We start from the raw sequence: 20944 nt of genomic DNA on the forward strand, positions 1-20944 counted from the left end.
GTATTATTCTTATGCCTTTGTGTCTTCATAGCTTAGCTCCCACTTATAAGAGCTACCACTTATAAGTGGAACATACGATGTTTGTTCTCACTGAGTTACTTCACTTAGAATAATGGTCTCCAACTCCATTCAGGTTGCTGCGAATTCCATTATTTTGTTCCTTTTTATAGCTGAGTAGTATTCCAAAAAACGTATCCATGTAACCAAACACCACCTGTTTGTTCCACAAAAACTACTGAAACAATAAAAAGAAAAAAGTAATTCTTTGATTAAAAATATACACAATGAAAAAATAAATACAATGAAAAAAATTTAAATAGGCAGAGATTCCTAAGTAATATAGTGACTATATTTTCAAAGATATCACAATGCAGATATTCATTTTAGTGGTATTTCTAATAGAGATAAACTGGAAAGTATATAAATGGTCAACAATAGAGGACTGGATAAATTGTTCTATCTATACAATGGCTAACTTATGCTGTATCCAAACTGTATTATTCAGCCACTAATACTATGGTGTGGGAAAATATTTAAATAAATAGGAAATTATCATAACACATAAATACATATAATGAGTAACAAAATGATTTTTGTATGAGCACATTTGAATAAATATAAGATACATAAACACATACATTTAGAAGAAGTGAAAGACTATCCATCAAATGTTAAGAGTGAGGTTCTGAGCTCTGATTACATTTGAATAAATATAAGATACATACACACATACATTTAGAAGAAGTGAAAGACTATCAAATGTTAAGAGTGATTTTTACTTTGACTTTTCATCTACTTATATTTTTCAAACATTTTGCTACAAACGTATACAGCACAAATAATTATGAAAACAGTACTTTAATTAATGATAAGCTAAATGGATTTAAGGATCCTTTATTCTACATTCAGAAGCTGACTGCTTCTCACCACCACCTGTTATTGCTCTGTTCCATGTCATTATCTCCTTTTACCTGGAATATTGTTATAGCATCCTACCTGGCCTTCCTCCTGCTTCTGCTTCTTGCCCCACTTCAGTCAGATCTTCTTAATAAAACAGATCATGTCATTTCTCTACTTCAAGTCCTCCAAAGGCTTGTTATTTCACTTAGAGTAAAAATCAAAGTTACGAAAATGGCTTACAGTGACCTATATGATTGGGACTCTGTACTCCTTTTCACTGGACTCCTTCTACTCCCACCTCATTACCTCTTTTACTTCATCACCTAGTGAGCTTCCACTTGCACGCTACTTTCCAGCCTCACTGGTCTTCATGCTGGACCTTGAACATACCAAGGCTTTGCATGTGCACTTCCCTTTGCGTGAAATGCTGTTCCCTGGATATTCAATGGCTTGTACACTTCTTCCTCCAGGTTTCTATGTAGTTGTCTTTTCAGACTTCCCTTTCATTGGATTTAGTATTATAATCCTCCACACTCCCACCCCTACCTAGACTCCTTATATTCCTTCTATGCTTTATCTTTCTCCTGCAGTACCTAATCACATCTAACATACCAAAATTTTATTTATAATTGTTTTTCTATTGCCTGTCTCACTCCCTCTAGGGTTTAAGCCCTCTGAGGCGAAGATTAGGGTCTGTTTTGCTAACTGAGGTATCTCCATCTGTTAAACAGTAGATTGCTAGAGAGAAGATAGTGTGAAAAGGGAATTCATTCAGTGATCCAGGTTCTCAAGGGCTATAGTAGCTTGTAAAGTCCAAGGGAGTAATTTAGGAAGGGTGAAACAACTTCTGTATTTTTTTTTTTTTTTTTTTTTTGAGACGGAGTTTCGCTGTTGTTGCCCAGACTGGAGTGCAATGACACGATCTCGGCTCACCGCAACCTCTGCCTCCTGGGTTCAAGCAATTCTCCTGCCTCAGCCTCCCGAGTAGCTGGGACTACAGGCACGCACCATCATGCCCAGCTAATTTTTGTATTTTTAGTAGAGACGGGGTTTCACCTTGTTGACCAGGATGGTCTTGATCTCTTGACCTCGTGATCCACCCGCCTCGGCCTCCCAAAGTGCTGGGATTATAGGCGTGAGCCACCACGCCCGGCCAACTTCTGTATTTTTAATTTGTTTCACAACAAACAGTCACAGTGAAAATCATCATGCCTATTTATCAATCTCAACCACAGAAATTTTAGAAAACTTTTGTTTAGCTTTCTTAACTGTCATAAAGTTTTTAAGGAGAGAAGAACAATTAAATCTGTTATAATAGATTGGGTTGAAAGTTTCTTGGTCAAATTCTACTTTCCACATTATAAGAATATGTAAACTGAATAAGCTCGATTAAGCATACTGCAATTTAGTTGCCATACTTTTTAGGTTTTAAAGTCATAAGCTTCTCTGACAAATGTGAAATGGGTGTTTTTCCTAATTCTTTGTCCAATGATTATTAATGATCAGGCCAATGAAGCAATTACTTGGCATAACACTAGGGTTCTCTTAGTTAGGCATATTTTTTTTTAATTAGTGAGGCCAAAATAATGTTCTACTGAAACTATGATGCCATTCACATAGAAAATAAGACCTAAGTCCAATGACTTTTTATATTTACAAGCTGGTGATTGCCACTTTGGCTATATAACTTTTCAGGTAGTAGAACCTTAACGACCACAGACAGCGGAGAGATGGTGGAAAGCCCAACTCTTTTTCTCTATCTTGGGGAGGTAGACTAAATAAACCTTCTCCATTATAAATAGACTTCAATTTGAGTATAGCATAATTTTGTATACTATACTATAAATATCTATATTTAGATATAGATACATAGATAGGTAGATATCTAGATAAAGCATAACTTTGAGCTTCACAAGTGTAGTGGAACAATTGCTTTGGGAAGCAATCATTATGTTAACTGACAAGAACTGAATCTCCGTCCTTGGAAAATGTCTATTTTTGAAGCTAAAACAGATACAAGATAACACATAAACTATTAGTATATGCCATTAACAGTAATTGCAAAAGCCACAATTCCTTTTGCACCAACCTAATAAGTGTCATATATGTAGCATAGAAAGTAAATTCAGAAGAGGGAAGGAGACACTGTAGATAGGATTTGAAAGGAAGGGTTTTATGAAGAAAAAAAGTTATTATTTTTTTAAAGCAAATCAAACCTATTACTTCCAGGTTAGTAAAAGAAGTATAAAAAAAAGAAGTATAAAAAGTATGTAAATTTATGGAACATTTATGATCTTTTTAGTAAAATATATTGTATCTAAAGTTAGGAAAAGTTACCTGTTATTTAACATTGATTCAAAAATTAAAACAGAACACAATTGAAAATGGAAAGGAAATACAGCTACTATACTTAGATGCCTGGTTGTAATTATGTGGTTACTTTTTTTAAAAGTCATGCTTTAAGAATGTAAAGATTAGAAGATTTTACTTGCAGAATAATAAAAATATGTAGATTAATAACGTTAACCTTAAACACTTTTATAATAAACTCAGCAATATCTGGAAGACAGTGGAATGAAGCAAAAATAAAATAAAAGAATTGAAATTATTCTAATTTTACTTAATAAACTAATAAAAGTCCATTTTTCTAACCACTCATACCAACCTATCATACTTGTTAGTTCTGCACTCAATTTATAGCATACAGTGAGTAATCTACCATGTCTTCCAACTTAAATTATTATTTTAGATTTCTAACATGTCTTCAAGAACATCATTACCTTTTAACTAGAAAGCATAAAGTATATTTGTTGTGTGGCCTACACATGCCTATATATAAAAATATATGTTTTCTAATCATAAGTTAGTTTTCAATGCCTTTACACATGGTAGTTCTTGTCTGGGTGTGGTGGCTCATGCATGTAATCCCAGCACTTTGGGAAACTGAGGTAAGTGGATCATTTGAGGTCAGGAGTTCAAGAGCAGCCTGGCCAATATGGTGAAATCCCCGTCTCTACTAAAAATACAAAAAATTAGCTGGGCGTGGTGGTGCACGCATGTAATTCCAGCTACGAGGGGAGGTTGAGTCAGAAGAATCGCTTGAACCTGGGAGATGAAGGTTGCAGTGAGCTGAGATCATGTCACAGCACTCCAGCCTGGGCAACACAGCAAGACTCTGTCTCAAAAAAGAAAAAAAAAAAAAAAGGTAGTTTTTCATACTTTCAGATGATAAAAATTTAAAATCATATACATGTCATATATATATATGTATAAGTCATGTGTGTGTGCGCGCGCACGCGCGCGTGTGTATAGTAGTGGCTATCTATGTAAATAAAAGATAACCAAGTCATGTATTCAAGTACATTATATACAATGATGATATATCATAGCTACTCTATTTTTTATAAGCTAAAATAATAATAAGGGTTGAAAAAAGACAGTAACTTTTTTGGAGGCAAAAGGGTATGTATGTATGTATGTATGAGTCAAGGAGAGCTGTTCTCTCAGACAGGCACTTGGCTAACTCCCTCAGGTTCCTGTTGTTTGCTCAGGTCTAATCTAATTGAGGCCCACCCTGCTAGCCTACTTACTAATGGAACCTGTTCTTCTCCAAGTAATTATCTTCTTTTCTCTGGTCTACCTATCCCACTACAGCACAAATCACCTTCTAACATAGTATATAATTTGCTTATTGTGTTTATTGCTTATTGTCTGTATTTTCCTGCTAGAATGCAATCTCCAGGTGGCCAGGAATAATTATTTTATTCAATAGTATATAGCAAAAACCTAGAATAAAGCCTCAAAGTACAGCAATTACTCAATAAAGATCTGTTGAATAAAAATGAAACAAGTAAGACCAGAAGCAACATTCAGATTTTATGAAGATAAAATTGTACATAACAATATGCTACTTTTTGTAAAGGCAAGTTAATTGTACTTCTTGGATAGGGGTTTTCAGAATAAACAAAAAATATCGTCCTTAGGAATTTAAATTCACCGCCTGACGTTTAAATTACATATACATCAACACGCACTTGAGGCAACCTTATTTCCTGCAGATCTTTTGCTTGTGTTACCTGCTCAGAGATGTCTTCACTGAGCACTTTATCTAAGAGAGCACACTATCCCCTGGTCATTCTCTAGCTTTTATCTTGCTTATTTTCCTTGATAGTTCTAATCACTGCAATTATTTTGAATATTTATTGTTTATCTCCTCCATGAAAAGAGGAACCTTATCTGCCTTCCTTACTGCTCTACTTTCCCTGTGTTTGGATGAGTGCCTGGTACATAGTAAATACTTGTCAGCATGAACGTACTGGGAATTTGCATGGCCTCATGTTGTCCTTCATATAAAAGGATCCAATTGTTTGTATCCAAATCTGAAGTTGAAAAGCAATCACTTGTATTATTCCCTCACCATTAAAACAAACAAATGAAAAACAGTTTTCATGCTTCACACTGTATAGAGTGAGATGGTTAAAAGGTTTGACTAAGTATATGCTAGATGTTATTGCACCAAATATCAATGAAATTTAATATTCACCTAGAAGATTAAATCTTAAATCATATTAAATACAAGTTTTAGGCTTACTCTGTGCTTTTTTTCTGAGTGAAATTATATTCATTTCATTGATTAGTAGTGAAGGTACTGATCTAAAATTCTGTGAAACTGTTTGATTTTAAAACTTCAGCAAGGCCAATGCTAAAAGTAAAGCAGTAATTCAGATTCAATTACTCTTTAATCCCACTTTTCTGTTTAAAATCTAAGACTCAGTGACAATATCTGGATTGAATGACATAGGTGCCTGTCTCCCTAATGGGTAGCAAATGCAAAAAGAAGCAAAATTTTTAAGAATAGCATTTTGCAAAGGATGTTGCTTACCTAGTCTGTCTGAACACCAGAATTTTCACCAAAACTGTTAATTGTAGATATGCCTTTAAAATTCTTCCCAGGATGTTTTTGATTGCAGAACTTTATGAAGTTTCCCAAAGAAGTTGATAAAGAAAGACCGAAAGTACATTTTGAAATGAACTATATAATGTAAGCATACATGTTAAGTATTTGTCTGGTTTACTAAAAAATCCTACTCCTTTTCGCATTTGCCACCCATTACAAAGACAGGCAGTTCTGTCATTCAATCCTGATATTGTTACCCACAGGCAAATAGAAAAAAGAGGAATGGCTCCTTTAATGATATCCTAAATATCCTATATAGATTCTCTGATTTTTTAGTTATTTAAAGGTAGTAGATCACAATATAATATTTTTTTTTTGAGTCTGATCTTATTTATTTTTGTTACTCACAATATAATATTAAAGAATCATGTTGTTGGCCTGGGCGTGGCGGCTCCCACCTGTAATCCCAACACTTTGGGAGGCCGAGACGGGCGGATCACCTGAGATCAGGAGTTTGAGACCATCCTGACCAACACAGAGAAACCCTGTCTCTTAAAAAAAAAAACAAAAAAAGAAAGAAATCATGTTGTCAACTTTAAAGCTTCAATCTCCAGCTCAATTCAAAGCTCTTTTCACTTTTCTCCCCCACCCTCTCCCCAGCCCAAGTACAGAGAAAGGGGCGATTATTTTCTTACCTAACTGGATGAGGATGCAATCCTCATTAACTGGATTTTGATGACCTCTGTGTGACAGTATCAAAAACCTAGATCTATAATGAGGCTTCTTTGAGGGAGCCTGCCAGGGGCGTTCCATTATGTAGTTTCCTGATATTGGTCATCTGGATCCAGTTTACTGAACCTCTTTAATTTCTCTCGATGCAGATTCCCTCTTGCTGAGGCCAGCCTGCATAGTGACAAAACGGCTGAAGCTCACCTACTTTCCCTGGTGTTCATACCACTCATGAGCATCTCCATCATTCTTGACATACTGAATGATATGCACGAAGGCCACTTTCTTGCTGTCCTGGCCTCTCTTAGTCTATCATCTCTTGCAAATTCTCTTTTCTCTACTCATATAGCTCCAGGAACTCAGCAAGTCCTCAGGGCAAGCAAATACCCAACAGAGAAAAGAAGTATGTTTCTTCTTATTTTGGTAATGCCAGTCTTTAGATGCGATTCTCTTCAGGCAACCCCGACTCCAGTTACATACTGGGAAGAGTCCTGTCCACAAACTGATTCTCCAAGGGGCCTCTTTATTTTCCCTCAGGCCTACCATTTCTTTAATGATGGGTGAGTAGGAGTGGTGGTGGTGAGGTAGTGGTGGTGGTGACAGGTATGGTTGTGATACTACTTGGCTAATACTATGGGGTTATTCAAAGTTATTTTAACTGAGAATGTGAAGTATTTATGCATTTTATTCTCAGTTTTGGTACATAATCATAATCATGGGGCAATGGGAAAACTCCCAATATAAATACATCAATAAAAAAGATTCTGCTGTACCTATTATGATATTAAGTATTAGCCAGTCCTTACCTAATGTACTGGCGAAAACCTCAGTCCTAAAAGGATAAGATAAATATCTTCTTTGGTCCTGTTAAAAACATCTGTGATATCAAATTTATATCCTGTGTCAACTTTTTTAGAGGAGGTTTCACTAGACTGCCCAGGCTGGTCTCAAACTCCTGTACTCAAGTGATCCTCCTGCCTAGGCCTCCCAAAGTGCTGGGATTACAGGCATGAGCAACCATGCCTGGCCTTGTGTCAATTTCTCATAACAAAGTTGTGGTAGGGAATTCTCAATCCCTATATACAGGAATTCAGCCTTTAAAGTACAGTGTATTCATCAAATGTAGTTAGATAGCTTGTGGTTTTATGAGATATTAATTAAAATCTTCAATAAAAAAGAACTAAGTTACTTAGGTACACACATATTAACACATTAACATACGAACAGGCTGGGCATAGTGGCTCACACCTGTAATTCCAGTACTTTGGGAGGCAAAGGTAGGAGGATCTCTTGAACCCAGGAGTTTGAGACCAGCCTGGGCACCATAGTCAGACCCTGTCACTACAAAAACAATTTTTAAAAGTTAGCTGGATGTGCTGGTGCATGCCTGTAGTCCCATCTACTCCAAAGGCTGAGGTAGGAGGATCACTTGAACCCCGGAGTTGGAGGCTGCACTGAGCTCTGATTGTACCACACTGTACTCCAGGCTGGGCGACAGAGTGAGACCCTGTCTCAAAAAAAAAAAAAAAAAAGAAAAAGAAAAAAAGAAACAATAATGAAACCTTGTAATTCAGAGCCTTAAATGAAATCTTTTTCTTTTTAACATAATACTTGCCAGTATCTTATGAAACTAGTGCACTAAGGATTTCCTTTCCTTTTTCCTTTCCTTTCCTTGTTCCTTTTTCCTTTCCTTTCCTTGTTCCTTTTTCCTTTCTCCTTTCCTTTCTTTTTTCTTTCTTTCCCCCCTTCTCCCTCCTTCATTCCCTTTTTGTAATTTTTGTTTATACAATAAACTAGGCAAAGTTATGCCAATTCTTTAACTTAATTAAAGAAGTGTAATGGCTCTCTCTTGCTCCCACTCTGCCATGTTGAGATGCCTGCTCACCCTTGACCTTCAACCCTAATTGTAAGCTTCCTGAAGCCCTCATCAGAAGCCAGGCAGATTCTGGTGCATGCTTCCTGTATAGCCTGCAGAACTGTGATCCAATTAAATCTTTTTTCTTATAAATTAAAGTATAATAAATACATCTGTTGTTGTTGGTTCATTCAAAACAGATTTTGTCTTCCCTCTGCTACTATCATAAGAGGTGTTTTTTGTTTTTAGTAAGATTCTAAGATTCCCTGGTTTTTAGCAGGAAGAGATTAGTTTCCAGGATAAGGCTTTCAAAAAGGTCTTCCTTACTAAGTATTTAGAATTCTTGTGTTTTATGATATCTTTTTGTGCTACATTATCACCTGTTTCCTCAGTGGCAGCTGCTGAATTTGTAAAATATCAATTGGCTGTTTCTTTGGATTTTGCCATTTAACTGTTATATGCTCACTTATATGGGTTATGTTTATGAAGAGTTGTTTCCTAATTGCAGGCTGCTTCATTAGAAGAAAAGAAGAGATTTGGGGATAATATTCCTCCAGATCTCTTCACCCAAGTTATGGTGGCTGTAGCAACTTTCATTACCTAAAAGCTAACAGAAAACTAATCTTACTCTTACTGATGAAGTAGCGTTTTATAAAATATGGTGTTTACTTCTATATTAGGCAGTGTTTTAAAAAATCTAATTATGACTATCAATTCTAACTACTTTAGAGTTGGGTATCATATTAAAAATGTAAGGTTGGGCCAGCGTGCTGGCTCATGCCTGTAATCCCAACGCTTTGGGAGGCCGAGGCGGACGGATCACGAGGTCAAGAGATGGAGACCATCCTGGCTAACACAGTAAAACCCCGTCTCTACTAAAAATACAAACATTAGCTGGGCATGGTGGCATGCATCTGTAGTCCCAGCTACTCGGGAGGCTGAGGCTGGAGAATCACTTGCACTGAAGAGGTGGAGGTTGCAGTGAGCTGAGATTGTGCTACTGCACTCCCACCTGGGCAACAGAATGAGACTCTGTATCAGAAAAAAAAAAAAAAAAAAAAAAAAAAAACAAAAAAAACAAAAAAAAAAAAAAAAATTAAGAACGATTGTAAACATTTGGTAACTATCTTGTACTAAACAATGTCTTTAAAAAGTGACGAGTCTTTTAAAACCCTCTTAGTAATTGTGAAAGGGATGCCATCACATAAACTCAAGATTAGTTAACATGTTTATTTTTTAAAGCAATTTAAAAATATTTTTATGGCAGCAAAATAAAACAGGATTACTAGTTGACAGTCATTTAGGGATATGTTTTACCTCCCTACCTTACCTGATTTATTTTTCAGTTCTCAAACAGAAAGTATTTAACTCAACTAACTAGCACATTTATATTTCTGTTTTTAAATGGCTATCTACACAGTCTATTATTTTCTTGCATTTTCCCTTTCAGATGCCTCATTAGTAATTCTTTTTTATTTAAAATTCTTAGATTACATGTGGTTTTCCATGTAAAGCAATTATTGTCATCACCATCATGATTACAACTATTTATTAAATGGTTGGTTCATTCCATACACTATGCTAAACATTTGCTTATGGCATCTGATAAAATTTTTACAAAATCCTGAAAGGCATTAGTCATATTTCTATGTACAATTTTTAGGCAGCAAAACTGAAGTTTGCAGAAGTAATTTTTAAAATATTGCATTTTTTTCCAAGGGCACTCAATCTTGCATGTGTTTCAGTTAGATAAAGTTCCAGATCTTAGCTATTCAAAACCCTTATGCTCATAACCATGCTTCTTAAATCTCTGATGGCCCACTAACACATTCTTTAGTATTTGTGAGTTCTCACAAAAAATCTTTAGTTTTGTACTTTTATTCCAAAAGTAATCTAAAAATTAACATAACTCTGTTTTGGATTAAAAAAACACCATTATATAAATAAATACTTTGACTTGAATGCCCATGTTTTTGTTTGCTTATAATGGAGTTGGAGCCAGACTATATAACTTAAAATTGCCCTTGACTACAGTAAAGAATAAGTAAATTAATGATCCATTTATGCCAGGTAAAGTTCAAATATTATAATTGCTTGCTTCTGGAACAAAGGTTTCAAAAAGTTATAACAGAGAAAACTGTTAGGAAAATTGAGTTATTACATAGCAACATAAGTATCTCAAATTCAAATAAACTGTGCTGTATTTCCAATGATGATTTAGACTCAGCAAAAAACTTTTCATTAATGTAGTTAACTTAAAATATTTTAGTTTTATTTCATTCCTAATTTTTTCTAGTTTATAGATAAAATAGAGCTAAAAACATAAGTTTACTCCTGGTTTTATATTTGTACACATTAGGGTAATTTTATAAGAAAAGTAGTTTATCACATTGAGTATCCACAAAAATTCATGAAAGGTGCTCCTACAGTACTCCAGATTGAGAAACAGCAGTGTATAATCACTTACAACCAAGAGGCCCTCTCCCAAGAATATAATATAATCTGTGAGGCTGGTGCATAATAGGAACTCAATTGTTAGTTTAATCAGAATTTTCATCATCTACCTAGGTTCTCCGTATTTATTCATTCGATTAATCTGTAACATTTAAAAAATATATCCTGTGGCCAAACTATGTCAGAGTTACTTTTTTTTTTTTCTAAGATGAAGTTTCGGTCTTGTTGCTGAGGCTGGAGTGCAATGGCGTGGTTTCAGCTCATGGCAACCTCCACCTCCATTTCCTCATCTGTAAAATGCAAATATCACCTATCTCATAGAAATGTTATATAGATTGAGTGAAATCATGTAATTATGGTGCTTGCCATTCAGCAGATGCTAAACTAAGTGGTAACTATGATTATTTTCAGGCCAATGTTGACTCTTATCTCTAATTGCTGTTGTTGGGGGTTTTCTTATGCTGACTGGTTACAGCCACTTTTTAGAGTCCAAGGATCTTAGATTCTTTTCACTGGTTATCTCATTTATTTGGCTTCTCCTTTTAGGCTACCTATTTTTATAGATGATAGTGACCCAGGAAAGCACTGGAGGGGTAAAAGCGTCTTTAATGTTCAGTTCAGAATATGAAGTAGCTTTAATACTGCCATGATCAATTCCAAAGGTGATGAGTAATAGAAATTCAATATATAGACAAGGATATTTAAAGAAATATATATATTTTTAAAAACCCAAAAAAATATATTGGGAAAATGTGGTTCACAAGTTTAAATGATATCTGCTACATACATGTAGCATACAAGAAAATGAAAAAAATTAATACTATTATACCGACATCACATAGTTTTCTTGAGAACTAAATGAAAAGGTAATATGGCTACAGTAAGATTATATATTGATCTATCTTCTGTATTTTTCAGTTTCCATCTGTTTCCTAGCACAGAGGTCCTAAAACTCTTCTAGATAGGGGCACTAGGACAATCTTTTGTTCTATTCAGTCTTTGACCCTTGGTTCCTGATACAGAGTTCCTAAACCCTTTGGAATTTCCTGGATGACAGGAGAATCTTTTGTTCTCATGAGGTGACTCTTGATGGGCTCTTGGATAGCCTCAGGATGGGGGCTGGTTGCCGGGGAAGCTAACCATGTGATTAGGGAATTAGAATTTTCAGCTGACTCCTCACCTCCAGGGAGAGAAGGGGCTAAAGGTTATTTGCTCACTAGTGACCAATAATGTAACCAATCATGCCTACATAGTGAAGTATCCATAAAAACCCAAAAGGACAGGCATGGTTCAGACAGCTTCCAGATAGCTGAACTCTTGGAGGTTCCTGGAAGCTGGACTTCTTGGAGAGGGCATGGAATTGCCACACCTCTTCTCCCTACCTATAGATAGGGCAAAGTATGGGAGGTGTGCAGATTCCTCTTCCATCCAGCTGTTCACCTGTACCCTTTGCAATATCCTTTATAATAAATGGGTAAATGCAAGTAAAGGGCTTCTCTGACTTCTGTGAGCCACTCTAATGGACTAGTTGAACCTGAGGAAGGGGTCATGGGAATCCCGATTTATAGCTTGGTCAGGAATATGGGTGACAACCTGCCACTTGAGGCTGGCACTTGAAGTGGTGGGAGGCAGTCTTGCGGAACTGAGCCCTCAATCTGTGGGATATGATGTTGCCTCCAGGTAGAGGGTGTCAGAACTGAATAGAATTGACACCCAGCTGATGTCTGCTAGAGAACTGATGGTTTGGTGTGGGTGGGGGTGGGGAGGGGCCACTACCCCATCCCATCTTGTTACAGAAGTATTATTGCATTGAGTAGTATGCAAGAACAAGGAAAACGTTTGGTTTTTCCTGTCTCTTAGAGACAAAACATAGTGCCTGGCACATAACTGAGATTCAGGTATATTTGAATAATGAATGGCAAATGAATACTGAGTCAGAACATCTTATTAAGATGAGTAGGCATTTATTCTGTTATTCTCAAAAGTGGTAATATTAAAAACATACTTTATGTTCATATCTGAAATATAATTAAATAATTCTAAGGAGCTATCCATATTTCTTTCATTTTCATTGTCACTTTGGTATTTCAAGCATCAAATATTGCTTGAAATATTTGAGCATAAACATATTCTGGTTATATGTTTGATATAGTGTCACTATAGTCATCATAACAAGATTTCACAAAAGGCTAAAGAGAAGTTTTAATAAAGATCCTCAGTCAATATAAAATGCTCCTATAACTAACAGTAGCCGAGATAAAAATAATGAAAAGATACTTTTCCAAGGTTGACTTAACGTGTCGTGCATATTGTTAGATGATCTTTGTAAGACTCACAAATTATATATTTGTATTTTAAAACTTTTTCTTTGTTCTTAAAACTTTTTCTTTGTTCTTAACAGTGTATCATGTCAATAAAATTTCTTCCACCTCATTTTAAATGGCTGAATACTGTTCAGCATATGGAAGTTGCTTAACCAATCTCCTAATAAATGATGCAGTAAAGAACATTCTTGCAATTAACTTCTTAAACACATCCTTATTTGCTTGCAATACATTTTTTTTTTTTTTGAAATGGAGTCTCACCTGTTACTTAGGCTTGAGTGGAGTGGCACAATCTCAGCTCACTACAACCTCTGCCTCCTGCGTTCAAGTGATTCTCCTGCCTCAGCCTCCCAAATAGCTGGAACTACAGGCACCTGCCAGCAGGCCCAGCTAATTTTTGTATTTTTAGTAGAGGCAGGGTCTTGCCATTTTGGCTAGGCTGGTCTTGAACTCTTGCCCTCAGGTGATCCACCCCCCACCTCAGACTTCCAAAGTGCTGGCACTAGAGGTGTGAGCCACCAAGCCGGCCTGGCCTTTTGTTTTGTTTTAGACGGAGTCTTGCTCTGTCGCCCAGGCTGGAGTGCAGTGGAACCATCTTGGCTCACTGCAAACTCCGCCTTCCGGATTCAAGCGATTGTCTTGCCTCAGCGTCCCAAGTAGCTGAGACTACAGGTGTGCACAACTATACCCAGCTATTTCTTTTTTTTTTTTTTTTTTTGTATTTAGTAGAGATGGGGTTTCACCACGTTGGCCAGGCTGGTCTCAAACTCCTGGCCTTAGGTGATCCTCCCACCTTGTCCTTCCCCACTGCATCCAGCCTGCTTATGACACGTCTAAAAGAACTGCTGGGTCAAATGCACATGCTCAGGGCCTTTGATAGATTAACCAAACTGTACTCTAGAAAAGTGCTGCCAACATATACTCTCAGCAATATAAGCAGCCCCGTTTCTCTGAACCCTTGCCAGTATTATCAAGAAATAATCACTTGTTAAAATAATGCCTGAAGACTAAATTAATGTTTAACATGTTTTGTTACTTGTAAGTTGGGTTTACAATTAAGCTTTAAACTTTTATAGTATTACCACTCAAAGCTTAAGATTCTTATATGCATTTCAGATGAAGAAACTGAGGTCTAGTAAGTTATAAATCAGAGTCCTTTTAGTGTGATTTTTTGCCCTGGATATATCGCAGTGCTCTTTTTTAATTTGCCAGTCTACTTCACCAATTAAGCTTTTTTTTTTTTTGTAATAGCCTTACAGATTTCCCAGAAAAAGGTACACATCTTCATTATTAAGTTGGAGGCTAGGAATATCCTATTAGTTTAACACTGTTTTTCCTGTTGCCTAGATTGGATTTTACAAATTTTGTGTTAAGGAAATCTTTTGACATCTACTCATTTATTATTAAAAAAAAGTCTAGCTAATCTTGGATAAGAATTTTGTTCATTCATTTACTAATTTAACAGCACTTATCTAATGCCCATGATGTATGAAGGATAAAGCAGTGAACAAAAAGGTATAGTTTATATTTTTATAGGGTGAAGGGAGACAGAAAATAAACAATGAATAAAAAAGATAGCCAAGTACAGTGGCTCACGCCTGTAATCCCAGCACTTTGGGAGGCCAAGGCAGGCAGACCACAAGGTCAGGAGATTGAGACCATCCTGGCCAACATGGTGAAACCCCGTTTCTACTAAAAAACAAAAAATTAGCTGGGCGTGGCGGTACGTGCCTGTGGTCCCAGCTACTCGGGAAGCTGAGGCAGGGGAATCGCTTGAACCTGGGAGGTAGAGGTTGCAGTGAGCTGAGATTGCGCCACTGCACTTCAGTCTGGCAACAGAGCAAGATTCCATCTCAAAAAAAAAAAAAAAAGATAATAAATTATAAATGCTGTAAAAAAAAAAAAAATGGAGGGTCACGTGACTGATGGAGACTAAATGGGAAAGGGAGCTAGTTTAGATAGGGTGGCCAGGGAAGGGCTGTCACAAATACTTGGGTTAACCTGAAGGATGAGAATGAGTCAGCCACATACGAGACAGAAAAACCACATCCCAGGCAGAAAAAGAAGAAACGAAGAAAGCAAGCGCAAAGGCCCTGAGGCACAGTATCAGGTAAGATGAAGTTCGGTTGAGAACAAGAGACCCAAAAATAGTGGCTTTAATAAGACAGACATTTACAAGTGCAGGGCTGGCATGGTGCTCTGATCTACGAAGTCCTCAGGGATTCTGGTTTCCACCAGCTTAGTTTTACCATCTCTAGAATGAGAGAACTTGCATGAGACACAAATTGGCAGCTAGAGCTCCAAGCCATCACATCTGTATTCCAGGCTACAGGCTAAAGGAAAAGCATCGTTGAAGGTATACACCAACTATCTCTTAAGGATGTTTTTACAAGTGTGTCACATGATCTATTGCTTATATCCCATCAGCCAGCCCTATTACATGGCTACAAGGAAGGCTGGAAAATATAGTCTTTGTTTATGGTATCCATGTCTATTACTATGAATAAAATGGAGAAGTTTTTGGGGACAACTACCAGGCTCTGCTACAGACTAGAAAGAGCTCAGTACACGACAGGAAGGAGGCCAGTGAGAAGGGTGAGAACAACTTCCCGTGCTGCTTCCCGGGAAGTTGGAGAAGTGAGCAAGAGCCGGATTATGCAGTCTTGAAGGCCATGATAAGGAATTTAGATTTCATTCTGTGTGCATAAGGAAGCTATCCGAGGGCTTTTTTTTTTGAGACGGAGTCTCGCTCTGTCACTAGGCTGGAGTTCAGTGGCTCGCTCTCGGCTCACTGCAACCTCTACCTCTACCTCCCAGATTCAAGCGATTCTCCTGCCTCAGCCTCCTGAGTAGTTGGGACTACAGGTGTGCACCACTATGCCCAGCTAATTTTTTTTTTTTTTTTTTTTTTTTTTTTTTTTTTTATTTTTTAGAGATTGGTTTTTTTTTTTTTTTTTTTGTATTTTTAGTAGAAACCGTGTTTCACCATGTTGGCCAGGATGATGTCGATCTCCTGACCTCGTGATCCGCCCACCTCAGGCTCCCAAAGTGCTGGGATTACAGGCGCGAGCCACCACACCTGGCCACTATTGGAGGGTTTTAAACAAGGGAGTGAGTGACATAACCTAGTAACATTTTTTTAAAGGATCACTTTGTTTGGTATTCAGAGAATGGTTTGAATGAGAAAATTTTCATGAGAGTACAGAGAGAAAGTGAAGGCAGCTACTATGGATATTGCTGTGGTCCACCAAGAGGCAATGGTGGCTCTCAAAGATTGCAGTAGTGGAGGTGATAAGTAGCTTAATTCGGAATATAATTGTGAGGAAGAATGGATGCTACTGTTTGATGAGTTGTAGGAGTGTGAAGAATCACAGAAAATTCCAAGTTTTATGTCGAAGCAAGTAAGTGAATGGTGGTACTATTTATGAAAATCAGGAAAACTAAAGGAGCAACGGATTTAGAGAGTGAACAAAGGGGATTCAAATGTTTTGGAAACATTAGAGAAGCCTGTCCTTTTTATCCTTTGCCATGACAAAATTTTCAGTACTATCCATACTTTCCTAAATATGGGTGGCCTCCTTCTTCTACAAGTTATACACAAACTCATTTTTCCCTTAATAGGTAATTTTTTTCCTCAAAGTCTGTAATTTTTACATAAAGTGTACAGAGAATTTAACATAATGCATATTTTGAAAAGACACATGACATGTACCTATTAGTGTGGAGTACTTTTCAGGTAAAAGTAAGAAAATCTATCAAAGTGTAGTTAAAAAAAAAAAAAAAAAACTACCAAATGGGCAAACTTGATTAACATTACCAACAAAGATGAAGTTTTTGATGCAACAGGACAATTTAAAAAATATACCATTTATTGAGTTCTTACTAGAAAGTCATAAATATAAGCCTTTAACAAATGCTAGCTCATTAAATACCTAAAATACCCTCTAAGGGAGGTATTAAACAAATTTTAACAAATTTATAATAGATTTGGCACTAATAATGGGACAATTAAAGGCTTGTTCTTCAACATGGCTTAAAGTGAATTCATCCTAAACAAACAGTGCTCAGTATGAAATACTGAAATAATAGTTATCAGTGTATTTTCTCCTAACCCACACATTAATTATGAATGTTGTTCTATCTCTTCCAGTAAAATACTCAAGGTAATAAAGCTCTCAAATCAGACTTATACCCTCTGGAAGTCATTTCCATAGAAGCATATCCAATCTTTTAACACACCATCTTATGTTTGTAGATGTTAACATGTGAGGAAGAGAAAGCAGGAGGAGGAAGGAACTATTTGGGTAAGACGGGGAGAAAGGAAGGAAAGGACACAAATGTGTTGTTCCTTCTCGAATTTTCCTGAAGGGAAAAAAACAGTGAAGTAGAATGTTTGATGAAATGAATAACCAAGCATAACATTTTATATCTGCACCAGCACCATTAGGAGTTGAAATAAATCCAATGTCTGCTGATATGTCAAAACACCTTACCTTCAAAAACATGACGGTTTTACGGTATGCTTGTGTTTCTTGCTATTTCTTGCTTTTGACCCTCAAATGATAAATTTAAATTGGATTACAGTGATTCTTTTGTGAGGAAAAGGTGACTTTTTAAAAGAAACAATCAAGGGAAGTAGAAATTTTATTTCAAATTAACTTTACATGAATTACTCAAATAGGAATAATTATCACATTATGAAACTACACAATTCCAAAACACACATGCAGAGGCTCTTTTTAAGTCCAAAATGTCTAGTAATTACAAAAAAAGGTGAAGAGCTTACAGATATACAAAGGAATAAAGGGGAATTATTGCAACGAAAACAAGTTTAATTTTACTTTGAACGACGATTTTTCTGGAAGGCAGATATTTCACTCCTTTAAGTTTCCACCCAAGCCACAATAATTTCAAACGGTCTTGCGGATGCCCAAGATGGTCACTTAGGTTTATGTGGGGACTGGGGGGAATGAGAGTCAGAGAAAGTGCTATAAACCTAATTTGGCTAGAGCAAGTTCACAGGACAGTGCTTTAAAAACCTGCTCTCCATTATATACTTCCTCCTATCAGGTTGAAAAAAAAAAAGGTGGGGATGATGAGTAAATACACCAGTAGTTTCACCAGAGGAGAACTCACTACTCAGGAGGTGACGGTGACGTGCTGCCGGTCCCTGAAGTACGCGCACACTCTCCGGAGGTTGCGGCAGCTGAGCGGGGAAACAGGGACGCGGTCAGATTCGCTCCAGGTGGCGGGAGTGAAGAGGGGAGGAGTGAGGCGACGGACGTGCGGGGGCGGGGTGTCCAACACAAACACAAACACGAACACGCTCAGCGTCCCCGGGGAGGGCGGACGACGCCACCTCACCATTCATCGCCCCTGGACCCCGCGGTTCCCCTCGGACCCAGGGCCAGAGCCCTGTGCGAAGCAACCTGGCCTCAGTCAAACGGAAGCGGCCGCAAAAGCCCCGCTCTAGGTAACGGCTGCGGTGGAGCAGCGAACCTCCCTGTGAATCGGTGGGAGACAAGACGGAACAGCAGTGAGGGCGGTAGAGGAGTGTAGTGCCTCTCCTCACCTTGTTACAAGCGCGCTGGAAGCAGCCTACCCATCCCACCGCTGTCAGCTTTGCAATCGCCGCTCCCACCTTCCGCCGCCGCCTGGAGGGAAGCCGGAGCGACGGGGGTCACGGCGGCGGTCAGAGGGTAAAGGTCTTGCTCCCAGCAGCCTTCGCGGTGGATACGTCGCCATCTTGGATCCGCGGGACAAGAAAATTCATGCGGTGAGTTTTTGGTAAATTTTCGGAAGTCTGGCAGCGGGGCGTGCGGCGGGGGCGGCGGATTCGGGGCGCCCGCAAGGCTGGGGAGTGTCCCGGGGCCGGTCCGGTCGCGCCCGGGGTCCGCCGGTAGCGTCCCGGCCCGCCGCTTCCCGTTGCTTTTGTCTCGGCTCCAATCGAGAGAGGGAGAGCGGAGCGGGCGGGGAGGGGGGGTGGCGGTGGTGGAGGGAGGGAGGGGGTGTGTATGGGGGTGGTGGTGGACGGGACGTAAAGCGTCGCTGTACTCGGGCCGCTGCAGCAGCAGCTTCAGATCCTAGGCCCGGTCCCATCCGCGAGTGGCGGGGCTTTCCCAGACTCCACTCCCCCAGGCTCCCGCCAGCGCGAGGAGCCTCTGCTGCCGCGCTGCTTCCTGGGGAAGAAGAGAAGGCGGCAGCGGCCGTGGCCGAGGAGCTCGAGCCCCCTTTAGACGGCTCTGCCGCTTTCCCAGCAGCTGGTGCTGTCTCTGGTTTTTTACATTCTCTCAATACACGTATATCATCTGCCAATTATGTGTATTTCTGTTAGTGTAAGTGTCAGATGGGGGACACTGGACTGGCTAACGGGTGTCTGGAGCCTGCAGGCCCTGGGATACCGAAGGCTGTGCATGGTGGAGGGAGAAGGAATGCAACTGCGATGCTGCCTTTGCCACCGCACCGGGAAGGTGAAGCTTCCGTAGTGTTGTAGACTGGGTCCGGATGGTCCTGGGGTGGCGGAGGAACCACAGACGCTTCTGTCTGTGAAGTTGCAAGCCCTAGGTTTGTACTTCCGCAGGGGCCTCTCCACCTTTCGCTGTCGTACGTCTCGCTTAAAAGTTTAACAGAAGAAAAGGGTCGGGTTAAAAGAGGCCTTTGTAGTTGTTAATTGAGGCACTGTTGTCTGTCCGGGAGAAAGCTGATAACTCTTGGTAACTGTGGTCCTTAGCAAAAGCGAATTGTAGTTTTCTTTTATACAAAGTATTTCCAGGGTTTTAGACTTTGTATTTAGTCCAGGCCTGTAGATACGGTATTACCACCACAAAAGTCTTACATAAGGGTACCACCCTCTCAGAAGGAACCTAAACATCAACTTCCTTCGACTCCTTGGAGACATCTTCACTTTTCAACATCCGGAAGACTAAGTGCAACATATTTTGTTTCATTTTCATAAAACTCTTGGTCAGAGAATCCCAATCCTTTTAAAATCATTTGAGCAGTTCCTCATGATTAAGTACACTGATTTGAACCCTTAGATTCTGGGCAGAATGGTAAAAAGTAGTCAGTTAACGAGGGAGGCCATACTTGAATTTAAGGTTCAAAATTGAACACAGTTTGTGTCATGCTTGCTAATAGGAATTTTTAGAGCTCAGAATCATAAGTGTAATTCTTGATTTGCCTTTTGAAGCAATATAAGTGGAGAGGATAAAGTATGGGGTGGGGGATGAGATAGAAATTTTAAAGCATCCATTTATATACAAGCTTTATGTTGAGTTTGGAAATACTTGGTATACTTGACAACAGTTCTTTCCAAACATCAATGAATACATCTCTTACAATTTTGTAAGGTAACTATCGCAGATTGAAAGGGTTAACTAAGAATCATGGTGGACTGAAATGGTTAAGTGTTTATATCCTAGTTCATTGAAATGTTTTATAATGGACCAAGATAATTAGTAAGCTCTGTATGTTGAATTTGCTTAGATTGTAGTTCTTTTGTAATATTAAATCTAAAGAAAAATACAAAATACACTTAAAGACAAAACACTTTCCACTCTACTCACTTATTTCTTGACTTTGTAAGATCCTTATATAATTGTTAAAAAAAAAAAAAGGCACTTTTCTCTCGTACTTTGAGAGCTTGAATTGTAATAATTTTTGTGAATACTTTGTGTTTTAGAGAGGAAGTGAGAAACTCTACTAAACTTTTTTCCATCTTGATTAGTGCTTCATCAATACAAATAAGTCAATGTAAACATCTGCGGGCAGGAATCCTTTTCTAAG

At 38.3% G+C, this 20944-nt stretch overlaps 1 protein-coding gene across 6 annotated transcripts in view; it reads left to right on the plus strand.

Annotated features, from left to right (window-relative positions):
* Positions 1-18318: 18318 nt before the first annotated feature.
* CNOT2 (CCR4-NOT transcription complex subunit 2) overlaps positions 18319-20944 on the plus strand; it is a 106729-nt gene continuing 104103 nt past the window's right edge. For 3 of the 6 annotated variants that reach the window (XM_037731619.1, XM_037731620.1, XM_017509290.2), the window contains exon 1: positions 18319-18935. The gene's annotated coding sequence lies outside the window, so the exon portion shown is untranslated. The remainder of the gene's footprint in view (positions 18936-20944) is intronic. The other 3 variants (XM_017509293.2, XM_017509289.2, XM_037731621.1) reach the window with 3 other exon arrangements.

Source organism: Cebus imitator, unplaced genomic scaffold (genome assembly GCF_001604975.1).
Source record: "Cebus imitator isolate Cc_AM_T3 unplaced genomic scaffold, Cebus_imitator-1.0 Scaffold414, whole genome shotgun sequence".
In the NCBI taxonomy this organism is placed as follows: domain Eukaryota; kingdom Metazoa; phylum Chordata; class Mammalia; order Primates; family Cebidae; genus Cebus; species Cebus imitator.